Source organism: Orcinus orca, chromosome 15, assembly GCF_937001465.1.
Source record: "Orcinus orca chromosome 15, mOrcOrc1.1, whole genome shotgun sequence".
In the NCBI taxonomy this organism is placed as follows: domain Eukaryota; kingdom Metazoa; phylum Chordata; class Mammalia; order Artiodactyla; family Delphinidae; genus Orcinus; species Orcinus orca.
Window position 1 is genome coordinate 77,855,766 of NC_064573.1, and position 12,638 is coordinate 77,868,403.

General features: G+C 49.7%; 1 protein-coding gene across 1 annotated transcript in view; it reads right to left on the reverse strand.

Annotated features, from left to right (window-relative positions):
• The window catches only part of LOC125961207 (nitric oxide synthase, brain-like), a 60,875-nt gene extending 48,929 nt beyond the window's left edge, over positions 1-11,946 (reverse strand). The window contains exon 1 of the mRNA XM_049697695.1: positions 11,746-11,946. The gene's annotated coding sequence lies outside the window, so the exon portion shown is untranslated. The remainder of the gene's footprint in view (positions 1-11,745) is intronic.
• Positions 11,947-12,638: the final 692 nt, after the last annotated feature.

Genomic DNA, 12,638 nt, shown 5'->3' on the forward strand with positions numbered 1-12,638 from the left:
TTGTAGGTTCTGGGTTCAAATCCTGACTCTGCCAGTGATTGACTGTGGCTTTGGGCATGACATTTAGCATCTCTGCACCTCTATTTCTTCACATGGAAAATGGCAAATATTAATAGTATCTACTTGCAGGGCTCTCGTGACGATTCCATGAAATAATATCATGTTCCGCCAACCAGTCTTGCCACCTTCCTATCTTTGTGCCGTACCCTGGTCTCATACTGTGCAATTATTTATTTACTATTTTTCCTTAAAGTTGACTCATTTTTCCCTTAAGTACATACCATGGCTTCACCCAAAGGAAGAGCACCCATGAAATCATGGTACGAAGGTGCCAGCTACATTTTTCTATTACCAAGACAATATTTAATGAGCAAATTTGAAGAATGGATACCGCTCTGCTCCAATCATGAGAAAACACTGAACAAACTCCAATTTAGGGACATTCTAGAAAGTAACTGACCAGTAATCTTTTCTAGTCTCAAATGCATGACAGGCAAGGAGAGAGTCACAAACTCTCACAGATCAGAGAAGACGAAAGAGAAATAACGCACTAAAAGCGGCATGGAATCCTGGATAAGGCCCAGGAACAGACAAAGGTCATTAGTGGAAAAAGTGGTGAAATTCAAATAACGTCTGTTGTTTAGTTAATACTCTTATTCCATTGTCAGTTTCCTGCTCTTGATAACTGCATTATGGCTACGAATGATGATAACATTAGGGGATGCTGGATAAGGGATAATAAGGAAAATCATTGTACTATTTTGCAATTTTTCTATCTATAAGTCTAAAATTACTTCCAAATAAAACGTTTAAAAAACTGGGTACCAGTGAAGCGGTCTCTCTCTTTCGCCCCCTCTCTTCAGTGCCTGGCAACTCCCTATCTGCTTTCTGTCTCTACGGATTTGCCTGTTGCAGGCATTTCATATAAATGGAAGCCTACAATAGGTGGCCTTTTGTGTCTAGCTCCTTTCACTCAGCACAACGTTTTCAAGGTTCATCTGGGTGGTCGCAGGTATCAGTACTTCATTCCTTTTTACAGTTGAATAATATTCCATTGTATGCATGGACCACATTTTGTTTATCCATTCATCCGTTGATGGACATTTGGGTGGTTTCCACCTTTTGACTACTGTGAACAACGTTGCTTTGAACATGTGTGTTCAAGCTTTGTTTGAACAATTGTTTTCAATCCTTAATGGGTACGGCGTTTCCTATTGGGATGATGAAATGTTTCGGATCTAGATAGAGGTGATGGTTGTAAAATATTGTGAATATACTAACTGCCACTGAATTGTATATTTTAAAACGATGAATTTTATGTTACATAAATTTTACCTCAATAAATACATGGGTACCACCAGTGGAGTATCTATCACGTTTTGGAAAATCTGTGCTTATGTGACCCCAGCACTTAACATAGTACCTGGTCCTCAACAAATGTGTGAAGAACGCTGGCCAGGGTTAGTATCTTTGCTGGAGCGACCTGACACTCCCAGCTCTCACCCCAGGACTCTTTCAACAACAGCACATTACTTTCACCAAGAAAGTTCCTCCATGTTTAATCTACTACAGTCCTTGAAGGTGCAAAAAAATCTCAGGGTCCCTGGGGTACCACCACTAGAATGCCTTGCTTAGTATTCATGAACTTCTCCCATTTTCACAATATGTACACCTGGCTGATATGACACAGCTGCCCACTGCCCCCAGACATGCGCTCAGAACAACACAGAATGAAAGTTCACCAGACACTAAACCAGTTACTTGTTGACTGAACACTGAACCTATTTCAGCAGCTTATTCAACAAGTCTCCTCGATAGACCGGATGCTGTATTGAGCCAGGACTCTACCCTACAATTTGCTGGTTCAGTCTCAGTGCCCTGGCACTGTTCATTTGATTTTCTAATGCTCAGTCCCATTTCCTCAAAGTACCTAGGGATATATCTCAATGTTTGAAATGAAAGCAAACGCCTGATTCATTTTGAGGATTTCATAAGGATCCTACAGAAAACTGAAGACACTCCAGCACAACCCAGATCAGAGAAGCATCTTTCTGTTCAGAGCTAATGAATTGAGCTTTTTTTTTTTTTTTTTTTTTTTTTTTTTGCGGTACGTGGGCCTCTCACTGTTGTGGCCTCTCCCGTTGCGGAGCACAGCCTCCGGACGCGCTGGCTCAGCGGCCATGGCTCACGGGCCCAGCCGCTCCGCGGCACGTGGGATCTTCCCGGACCGGGGCATGAACCCGTGTCCCCTGCATCGGCAGGCAGACTCTCAACCACTGCGCCACCAGGGAAGCCCTTGAGCTTGGTTTTATTGACGATTATCAGCAAGCTCTTCCTCTTTGCCTTGTCTGTGCTGCTTGTTCTCCATCCTTTGTCCCCAGATCTATTCTCCATCCTTCTCCAAACTTATCTGGGCTCCCGGAGGAGGCTGGCCCCTATGGGTATCAATAGGTTCCTTGCCCTCTGGCTTTCGATTGGAGGCCTCCAATTTGAGGCACAGGCAAGATGAGACAGAAGGGGGAGAGGGAGGCTGCTCCCTCCCGTCTTAGTGCTGTGGTCCGGAGAGGTCTGCAGTTCTGTGTGAGCACAGCTTCTGCTGGGACACCCCTCGCCCCCGCAGCGTCTGCAACCCCATCCCGCGGTCCAAAGGGCTTCAGGAACACTGTACCCTCCCCCCACTTCATCAGGCCTGGGGTGGTCCTCACTCCTCTTGTTGCTAGTTTCTGGACACTTCACCCTCCCTTCTTGGGGCCTAAAACCATGTCCTTAAGTAATTCCTTTATTAAATTCTCTTGGAATAAAGTATCACTGCTGCAGGTACCTTCTGTTTCCTGTTATCCTGTCTGATAAATCTTCATCCCCACTGCTCTAGGGATGAGGAATATCAGAAGCGATGCTACGGTGAAGGGCATAGCAGGTCTAAAGTGAATTACCCTACTGGCCGTCCTCATCCTTACTAATAAACGTACAGAGCACCCAGTATGAGTCAAGCATTGAATGTTTCCAAGAACCCAGTGAAGTGGAGTCATACTCCTGTTTACAGAAGAGGAAAAGGACATTTCGAGAGAGATTAAATACCTTGCCCAAGGTTACAGGGCGAGTGCGAGGGGTTGGATTCGAATCCAGCTTGGCCAGCATCCTGCCTCCTCTGCATCCCCTCACGTCCAGAGGCAGCTGATACGTTCAAGAGCTGATGTCATGGCAAGTCAGACCCCCGTGGCTGGGAGGAAAGTTTGCTGACACTAAGAAGGATGCCAAAGCTGCAGGTCTGAGTCACCCTTCGGAGCTCAGGCACATTCAGGTGTGCCCCGTCTGCAAAGCCAGTGGTGGAAAAGGCAACTTTGGAAGATATTCCAGGGACAAACCCTCAAGCTCATTTCTCAGTTCCTCAAGAGGCCTGGAGCCTGCTCTGCTGATGACAGAGGGAACTGTCACCTGCTCACTGCTCACTGCCCCTGATGTAATGAGCACCGTGGAAGAGGGCTCGACTGGGATGCTAAACAGCTGTAAATGACATTGTCACCAGCCTTCATAAAGCACAGTGACTCACAGCTCTAATTGAAATGCTGAGGGGAAAATGTAAAGAAAGGCTGCCATGGAAAACAGTGACATTCTGCTAAACTGCTGGATTATTTCTTCCAGGAAAAGAGGTGCTTATGAGTGTGTGGGTGGGTGTGTACGTGTGCATGTGTGTATATGTGGGGGGGGAGGGGGATAGAGATGGGGAGGCTGAATATTATTCTCTTAAAAAACTTGGGAAATTTTAATACAGAAGAAAGTCTAACTAAAGCTATCCTTGCCACCCAACTTTTTATTTTGAAATATTTAAATACAGAAGATTTAACAGAATAATGCAATCACACCTATAAACTTCCAACTATATTCAACAGTTATTAGCATTTGCCATATCTGCCCTGTCTGTTGTACCTGTCCACCCATCCATCATTCCATCCATCCATCATTCCATCCATCCATCCATCCATCCACCCATCCATCATTCCATCCATCCACCCATCCATCATTCCATCCATCCACCCATCCATCATTCCATCCATCCATCATTCCATCCATCCATCCATCCATCCATCCACAATCTCTCTCTTTGACTCTATCTACCTGTCTATCTATCTATCTATCCATCTATCCAACTACCCACCTACCTATATATTTACCTCTGTTATCTCTCATCTCTCTATGACTCTATCTATCTATCTATCTATCTATCTATCTATCTATCTATCTATCTATCTATCATCTTTGCACTGAACCATTTGAAAATAATTCGCAGACATCATAATGCTTCAGCCCTAAATTCTTAAGCATGCATGTCCTAAACAAAACTCACAGCACCATCATTACACCTAAGGTTCTTGCAAATTTCACCAACTATTCAGCTAAGGTTGTGTTTTACACAATGGCAACTGAAGTAGTAAATCTAATCCCCACCGCTCAGGAGAGAAAAGTCAATCTACTGCACAGAAACAGGCTGTCAGGGGGTTCTTGAACGGGAAGATTTTTGGCTTTGTGGCTGGTTCCCGTCATAAGACTTCCAAGATGAAATGCAGAGGGCTGCTTGACTTAGATACCGGTTTAGAACCAGACAAGAAATCCAGTCTGATTCCACAATATTGTTCTTAAAAGGGGCCCTCCTCCGAACAAAATCACCACGTGATTTCATTCAACGTAACCTCCAGTTTTAACCATAAAATGTGGCTCCCAATGCCTTCTTGCTGTTTCTGAAAAGCCAATGAACTCTTAAAAGTCCAATGAAATAGCACCAGTAGGGAGATTCAGAAAGAAATATAATCTCTGAAGGCAAGTCTTAAAGAAGATACCCCCAAGAAACCCTGGGCATTGAAAACAGCAGTTAAAGAAACAACATTTTTGTGCACGTAGGAGTTCTGCATGTTTGTTTAAAAATAATCAACAAAAACAAAACTATCAGACCCCAAAATCCAACCAGTCTCATCCTTTAAGAGCACACACTGTGAGAAATCAAGGGATTTCAGTTCAGTGACCACCGTGATATTCGGGGAGAAATGACAAATGAAGGTCTTTTCGACTAAGACTTAACTTAATAAACTAGCGCAGAGATGTTATTGACTCTTTTCATTACCTGAATCTTGGTACATGAATATAATTGGTTTTCATTTTCCTTACCAAATATTCCAGAGCGAAGAGACTGCTTCAAACAAATCAAAGAGAAAAACCTGCCCAAAATATGTCAGTGGCTACAGGGTACTATTCTGATTTATCCGTATTCTGGTTTATCTGGTTACATTTTTATGCTTAAAATTCCTGGAATGAAATACAGCACAACGCGATCCACATGGCTGTTTCAATGACCAAATAGGATGGGTTGCTCACACCACCTGCCCGTTGCATTCTACTCATGGCAAGTTGATCCCTTTCTTGGACGCCAGGAGCTGCTTGAGGGTAAGGACTGTGTCTTCCACTTCTTTCTGCCCCACCCTGTCCTATGGGCTCTGGCCCAGAGCTAGGACCTCTTGTTAGATGAAGAAGCAGCTGCCCTGACTCTTTTTTTGTTTGCGGTACGCAGGCCTCTCACTGTTATGGCCTCTCCTGTTGCGGAGCACAGGCTCCGGACGCGCAGGCTCAGCGGCCATGGCTCACGGGCCCAGCCGCTCCGCGGCATGTGGGATCTTCCTGGACCGGGACACGAACCCGTGTCCCCTGCATCGGCAGGCGCACTCTCAACCACTGTGCCACCAGGGAAGCCCTGCCCTGACTCTTGTTCATGACAAGAAATCCTTTAGCTGAGAAACACTGTCTGCTCAATACTATCTGCAGTTGGGCAAGCTTTTTGAGTTCACAAGCTCCCTTCCTCATGTCAACCTGCAAACGGGTCCCAGAAAGGCTCACTTCTTTAATCCCCACGGTAGCAATTTAGCTGTCAGGCTTTGAATAAATAAGAAATTCCTGAGTGTTATTTAATGCTGGTGGGCAAAGGTTCCTGGCAGAAGCTGAGGCACTTTTTAGGAACCCCTGAAAATCTATGGAATTTCTTTCAGGTGCCTTTAGCCCAGGACTCCGGAAGCATCTTGCATGACCAAAAAGAAGGTCTGTGTTTTCTGGGGATCCCATTTGAGAAGAGGTGGTCTAATGATGGTAGGTGAGAGAATATGCAAACCAGAGGTGAGGAGAAAGAAAACATTGCCCAGGCTGGAAATGGAGACTGTGCCCCTGCAAAGGGCATCTGTTTTCAATCCTAACAGAGCAACTTTTTTTTTTTTTTTTTTTAGGAACTGTCGGCAGAAATCACGAATGCCGCTGATGGACAAGAATGGGGAGAATGTTTTTCTCTGGCGAGGCATGGAATGTAAGGTGGAAAAAACCTTGGAGGGAAGTGAGTCCAGGGGTTGTAAACTGAAATGTCTCAAAGTAGGCAAGTGACAAACAGTATTTAATGGTGGGGGCCTGTGACCTAAAGACAAGAAGAACGACCAAACCAAACCAAACCAAACTGAAACGCAAACCCTGTACCAGCGAGATAGAACATATCTGCACATTTCCGAATGGAGTTGCCCTTGAATGCCAGCTCCTTCATTTCACAGATGAGAAAATCAGGGCTGAGTGAGGGGAAGGGGCATGGCCCACATGAGCTGGCTAACTAACGGGTCTCTCTTTTTTTGCATTTCTTTTCTTTGTTCTGATCACTGACACGGGCCTGATGCTGTCTGTCTCCTTTCCAGAATCACATTTCCACTATCTCACTGAATCCTTCTAGAACCCCATGCAGTAGTTATAATCTCCATTTAATGGCTGACATGCCTGAGGTTCAGAGAGGTTCACTCACTCACCCCAAGTCACAGAATCCACAAGTGCCCGAGCCTGGCGTCAGATGCTTCCCCAGAGGACATCCTCGTTTGATTTTCGGTGCGTGCTCTGCCTTTCAACCTGGCTGCACTTGACCCAGTTCAGCCTCGGAGACCTTGTCACTGAGAGGGTGCTACAAATCAGAAGGCTACCAGTTCTGATGCCACCTCCTCTGTGAAGTCTTCCCTGATACCTCCAGTCACCCATCCGCAGCAACATTTCGCCTCTACCTCTCTTGTCGAGACTTCAAGCCTGGGATAGGGTCTGTTTGGCGCCCACTACCCGACCAGGCTGCAGGCTTTTCAGAGCAGGGCTCACACTTTAATCCGAGCGCCTGCCCTGGGGGCCCGGCACTGGGTCTGCCATTTAACACTCACCATCACACCTTTGACAAATGCGCTGACGTCTGCTGCAGAGCCACACATAACTGCTGCTCATCTTTGGCCGCTCATTGGTAAATACAACTATGCCGAGACCCATGTCTGCTGAACCCTGTCAGCTACACTTTTATTGCGGACTCAGGGGCATTTTCTGTCGATAGATCCTTTTCGTTTGATAGACTCACGTGGATTCAATTTTCCAGCATTGCAGGGTCCTGCTCATCATTCTACTTCCCTAGGAATGGACATGAGAGCAGCATAAACACACGTAGGGCTTGCAAAGGTTGGGAGGGGGCTGACTTGGCTGCTGAAATGAGCCCAAACCAATGGCTTTGGTGAAATCAATGATAAGTAGACAGGGTTTATTAGCCCCTGTGATTACCTGGTTCCTAAAGTTATACCCATTAGGTCAATTTAAAAAGGAATTTCCTCTCTGAAAGGACAGACGGATCAATCAAAGGGGCTAATGCCCAACATTAGATGAGGACTCAGGTCTTAATGCGCGGCAAGGTGAAGGTGGGTGGAATCACACTCAGTCTTTCCTGAACGGTTTCTCCAACCTATGATAACAACCAGGAAAGAGATGGAATTAAATTTCCTTTCAGTACAGAATCTATGGGGATTCTTTACACTGAAGTAAATGTGGCGTTATCATAAACAGGCACTGGGCAAAGAGCCAGGACACTGAGGTTCTGTCCTAGCATTGACAATACCGTGCTGCGTGACTTTCTGCAAGTCATGTACCTTTTCTGGGCTTTGGGTTCTCCTGCTGTAAACTAAGGGTACTGGACAAGAGCTGAGGGCATTAGAATCTCATGGAGAAGTCTTGTTAAAAATACAGAAACTTCAAGTCTCCCCTGGGGACACTGATTCATTAGCCCTGGGGTAGGACCTGGTGTCTCTGCTTTTGACAAGTTCTTTGTGGATTCTGACGTTGATGGTCCACTGGGCTGATGTTTGGCATCTGCCAGATTAGATATACCCCAAAGCTATCCTGTATTAGAATGAGGGTAATGGTCATGTTGATGGTGGTTGCAGCTTTTGTGTTGTTAACTACATAAACCCACACTGAGCGGGGGTGGGAAGCATGCCCCTTTACGCAAACTGACCCGATGAAAATTGCTCTCGGAACGCCAGATTCAACTGCTGAGTATTCTGACTGCTCACAGGAAAAAGCCCCAGTTCTAATGGTCATGATTGCTGCCCGCCCCTCTCAACCACATTCCAAGGCTCACCAAGGTATGCACAGACCGAAGAACCTGAGTGACAGGCAACCTAGTGAGTCTTGTCATAAGACACTCCAGAACATACACCCAAGAAGGCAACACAGCCAGACCTGTGTGTGTTCACAACACCCAGATGAACTGACCCCCAAGTCTTCCTGCAGCCTAGGAAATTAACACCCCCACCAGTGGGTGGGAAAGTTTTTGGATAACTCTCCAGTTGGTACCTTGGACAGCTCCCTGTGGCTCAGCTGCAGAGACCCTCAGACAGCAGCCTACGCAACTATACCACCCCTAGCCTCTCAGCCTTTCTGGTGAGGTCCTTCCCCAGGGAAGATAGAGCCTTTGCGGGGGCTGGGGGTGGGTAGGGAGGGCTGGCTTTGGCCATTTGGGGAAAACAAAGAGGCAGGAAGAGCAAGCAAACGGCAGGCTGATCTAGAAACCACGTCCACACTACCGGCCCCAAATGGTACCACAGAAGACTTCCCTTCTGGGTTCTCTTTCTTCTATAATCACCAATCTTGGCATAAAAGTATTATTCCCAGACCACCTTTCACATACGTTATCACAAAATCTTCAAAACAACCCCTTGTGGAAGTTATTGTTCTCATTTCGCAGATAATGGAACTGAAGCTCAGATAGGTTAAGTGATCAGCCAGGGGTCACACAGCCAATGGAGTGAGCTAAGCTTGGCTTCAAGCAGGGGTCCTTACCAGATCTCTCTACTATGATGCTGCCTGCTCTTTCCCTACATGGCTGGGCCTTTGGGGGAACTCACAATTTCTGGAGACACAGTCATGTCCCTGACTGTTGGCGTGGCCTCCAGCCGTGCAGACGTAGCAGGAAATGAGGCTGTGGGTGCTGAAGCAGGAGCACAGACTGCTTCCGTGCCCAGATGTGGCAAAACCCCCCACATTAAGAAACTAAAAACTGGGACTGAGGTCTCCAGTTGCGCCACTTACCAGGTAGGTGGCTATGAGTGGGTCGCTTGGCTTGCCCTGCCTCAGTTTCCAAAGTTGCAAAATGGGATTCAGATTGCTGTGCTGGTGACCTGGGGAGGTTTGAAAGTATTCCTGGGGGTGTTCCAAGGACACCTTGTGTGTAACAGCACCTTGGAGGTGGCACGAAGTTGTGCACTCTTTCGGGGGCTCCCAGAAACTGGATTGGTGGAAAGGATTGGGGTGGAAAGGACTGGGATGGTGGTGGTGGAAATGGTGGGACAGAACGACTCCCTTTGGTTACATGCCAAGGCTTCTCAAATCTGAGATCCTGAGGGCAGAGGAGAATGGACATGACTGCTTCGGGCTGGGGCACAAGAGGCCCCTTCCTTGTTTTATCTTAAGTTCAAAATAACAATGGGAGAGGGGTGGGATAGGGAGGGTGGGAGGGAGACGCAAGAGGGAGGAGAAATGGGGATATACGTATATGTATAGCTGATTCACTTTGTTATACAGCAGAAACTAACACACCATTGTAAAGCAATTATACTCCAATAAAGATGTTAATAAAATAAAATAACAATGAGGAAAATCAATGCTCCCTTGCACCTTTGTGAACACAATATGTTTGCCCCAATACCAATTAGAGAAACGTGGAAGAAAGAGGGAAGTTTTCCCTCATTCCTCTGGGGGACCAGCCTGAGGGGCAGCTGCTTCCTTCTCTCTTCCAAGGTTCTGGATCACCAGAGGCCAGATGATGCGTCCTGGGTACCCTCCCAGCGCCACACGCATCTCTGCCCAGGGATACTGTCTCTCACAGTCGTGTGCTCTTCTGGGGCCCGAAGTTGGGGTTTGAGCTGGGCTATGGGAGTACTTTCACATTTGTGATTTTTTGAGGTCCCCATGACAGTCACACTAGAAAGGTATTGTTTCCCCCATTTTACAGACAAGAGAACTGAGGCTTAGAGAAGTAAAGGGACTAACTTAAGACCACATAGCAAGTAAACGGTAAATCTAGGATTAGAACCCAGTGGTATCACTCCAAAGCTGCCTTCCCTCGCTCTACTGCCTTCGGGGCGCGCGCCTCTCCTTTCTGCGTGCCGCCCGAGACGGCGCAGTCTGAGGGAGCCCTCCGGCCGCAGTGCCCTGGGGATGGAGGCGAGGGTCTCGAGGTCTCTAGAGCACAGTTCGGAGAACCCTGTCCGGACTCTCGGGCCCAAGGACCCCTCGGGTGGCTCTGGAAGTTGGATCTCACGGGGACCCTGTTCCGACCCTTGGCTACCTGGCGGTAAACCCACCGCTCGTGGTGCACTGTCCGGCCCCGAATCCCAGCAGAGTGTGCCCCTTGCCCGTCCGGGAGCTCTAGAGCCTCCTTCGAGCAGCAGGCACAACTTTCCTAGGTTCTAGGAGCCAGCGCTCTTGCACCCCAATCCCGCCCGGACGCAATAAGTAAGAGGTGCAGGCGGTCCCGCCATTACCGGGAGCGCAGTAAGAGCCCTAGCAAAGTTGGAAACACCAGGCGGGAGCAGCAACGTTTCCCAGGAGCGGAGCCCTCCCGGCCTCGGGCCCCCCACCGAGGGTGGCGAGCGATGCCAGAGTCCGCCATTACCGCGGGCTCGCGGTGGCAGTGCCTCAGGAGAGCCGGGCACGGGGGAAAGCTGAAAGTTGAGGTTGGGCAGGTGCAACGATCCCCCGGGACTGGCGTCCCCCAGCCTCCGGCTGCCCGCGGGGGGTAGCGCGGGGTGCCCAAAGGGGCCGCCATTACCGCAGCTCCGAGCCGAGCGCGCGGCGGAAGAGGGACACTGGTCCCTGCAAAGTTGGAGCGCGGCGGGCGCGACAACGGCCGGGAGCGGAGCCCCCGGCCTGGGGCTGCCTGCTGGGAGGAGATCGAGGCCGCCGGGACCAAGTTGGGACGCGCGCAAAGCCTGCGCCTCCCCGCGAGCACGGGGGGATCCCTAGCGGCCAGCGAGGGCATGCGGGACGCCTGGGCCGAGAACTCACCTGCTGCCGAGCCGGGCAGCGCCGAGGCTGCCTCTTGCGCTGCGCACCCGCCCGCCCGCCGCCTCCTCCTCCTTTCCCCGGGCGTCCGCAGCCACCGCGCTCCCGGTTCCAGATCCTCCCGGTTGGCCGCCCCGCGCGGCTGGAAGGCGCCAGTCGCACCCACTCACCTCTGGGTAGGAGACGCGCGCATCCCTCCCCCTTCCCCTCCGCTTTGTGCCTCTCTGATCCCTGCCCGCCCCCTCTCCCCGAGCCCCACCCCTCCCAGGTCCCCTCCCCTCCCTCCGCCCCAGCGAACCCAAGTTCGGGACGGAGGCCCTGGGCTTCCCCGGCGCAGTGCCGGGCGCCCTGCGCGCGCCCCTGGCTCACCCCGTCCGCCCGGCAGCCGCTTGCCGCCTGGCTGCCCCGAGGAGCCGCGGGGCTAAGTAGCTCCTCGCCCAGCGGCCGGAAACGCGGCATAAATATGTAGGGGCAGAGCCGTGAGCTCAGCGAGGGTCGCGAGGGGGAATTTATTTCTTAATGTCCCTCCTTTATCCTATCATCGCTGAAACAAATTAGCAGTGACGTCCAACCCGGCTGGTTTATGGGTGTGGGGAGGGAGACGTCGCAACCCTCATTAAAAGAGCCGCTCTGAGCTCCAAAGCACACATCTTTTATGTAACCCAATTTCCATTTTTTTTCTATCAGGAAACACACACACACACACACACACACACACACACACACACACACACACACCGTGACAATTTCTGGGAGCCTGGAGGGGGCTGAGTGTAGCCACAGGGCAGCTCCCTTTGGGCAGAGAGGGCCCCACAGGAGGCAGGGATGGTTATTTCTGCCTCTACATCAGTGCTGGGATAACATTCCCTAATGGGACAGTGGGACACGCTCGGCGCCGCTGGAAGCCCCGATGAGCCTGAGATCTGAGCCTGGCTCTTGGGTGGGCAGACAGGGAGAGAGGCGGCCGGTTCTGGAAATGTTGCCTCGTTCTGTCCTTCCCTGGAGCAGCGCTTAGGCCTGGCAGCTGGAGAGGGGCAAGGATGGAGGGGACAGGCTCACCTGTGGCCTGATAAACCCGCAGGTGAGAGAGGCCTAGGGCTGGGCTGGGAGGAGGGGAAGATGCAGGGAAGCAAGATCTCCTTCCTTTCTTAGGGGCCCTAACATATGGGTAACCATATAAACCCGGCTCAAAAGCTGTCTTTTCCTGGGCAGATTGCAAAGGATTTTGCATTTCACTGTTGTTGCTGCTCACACACTCTTGG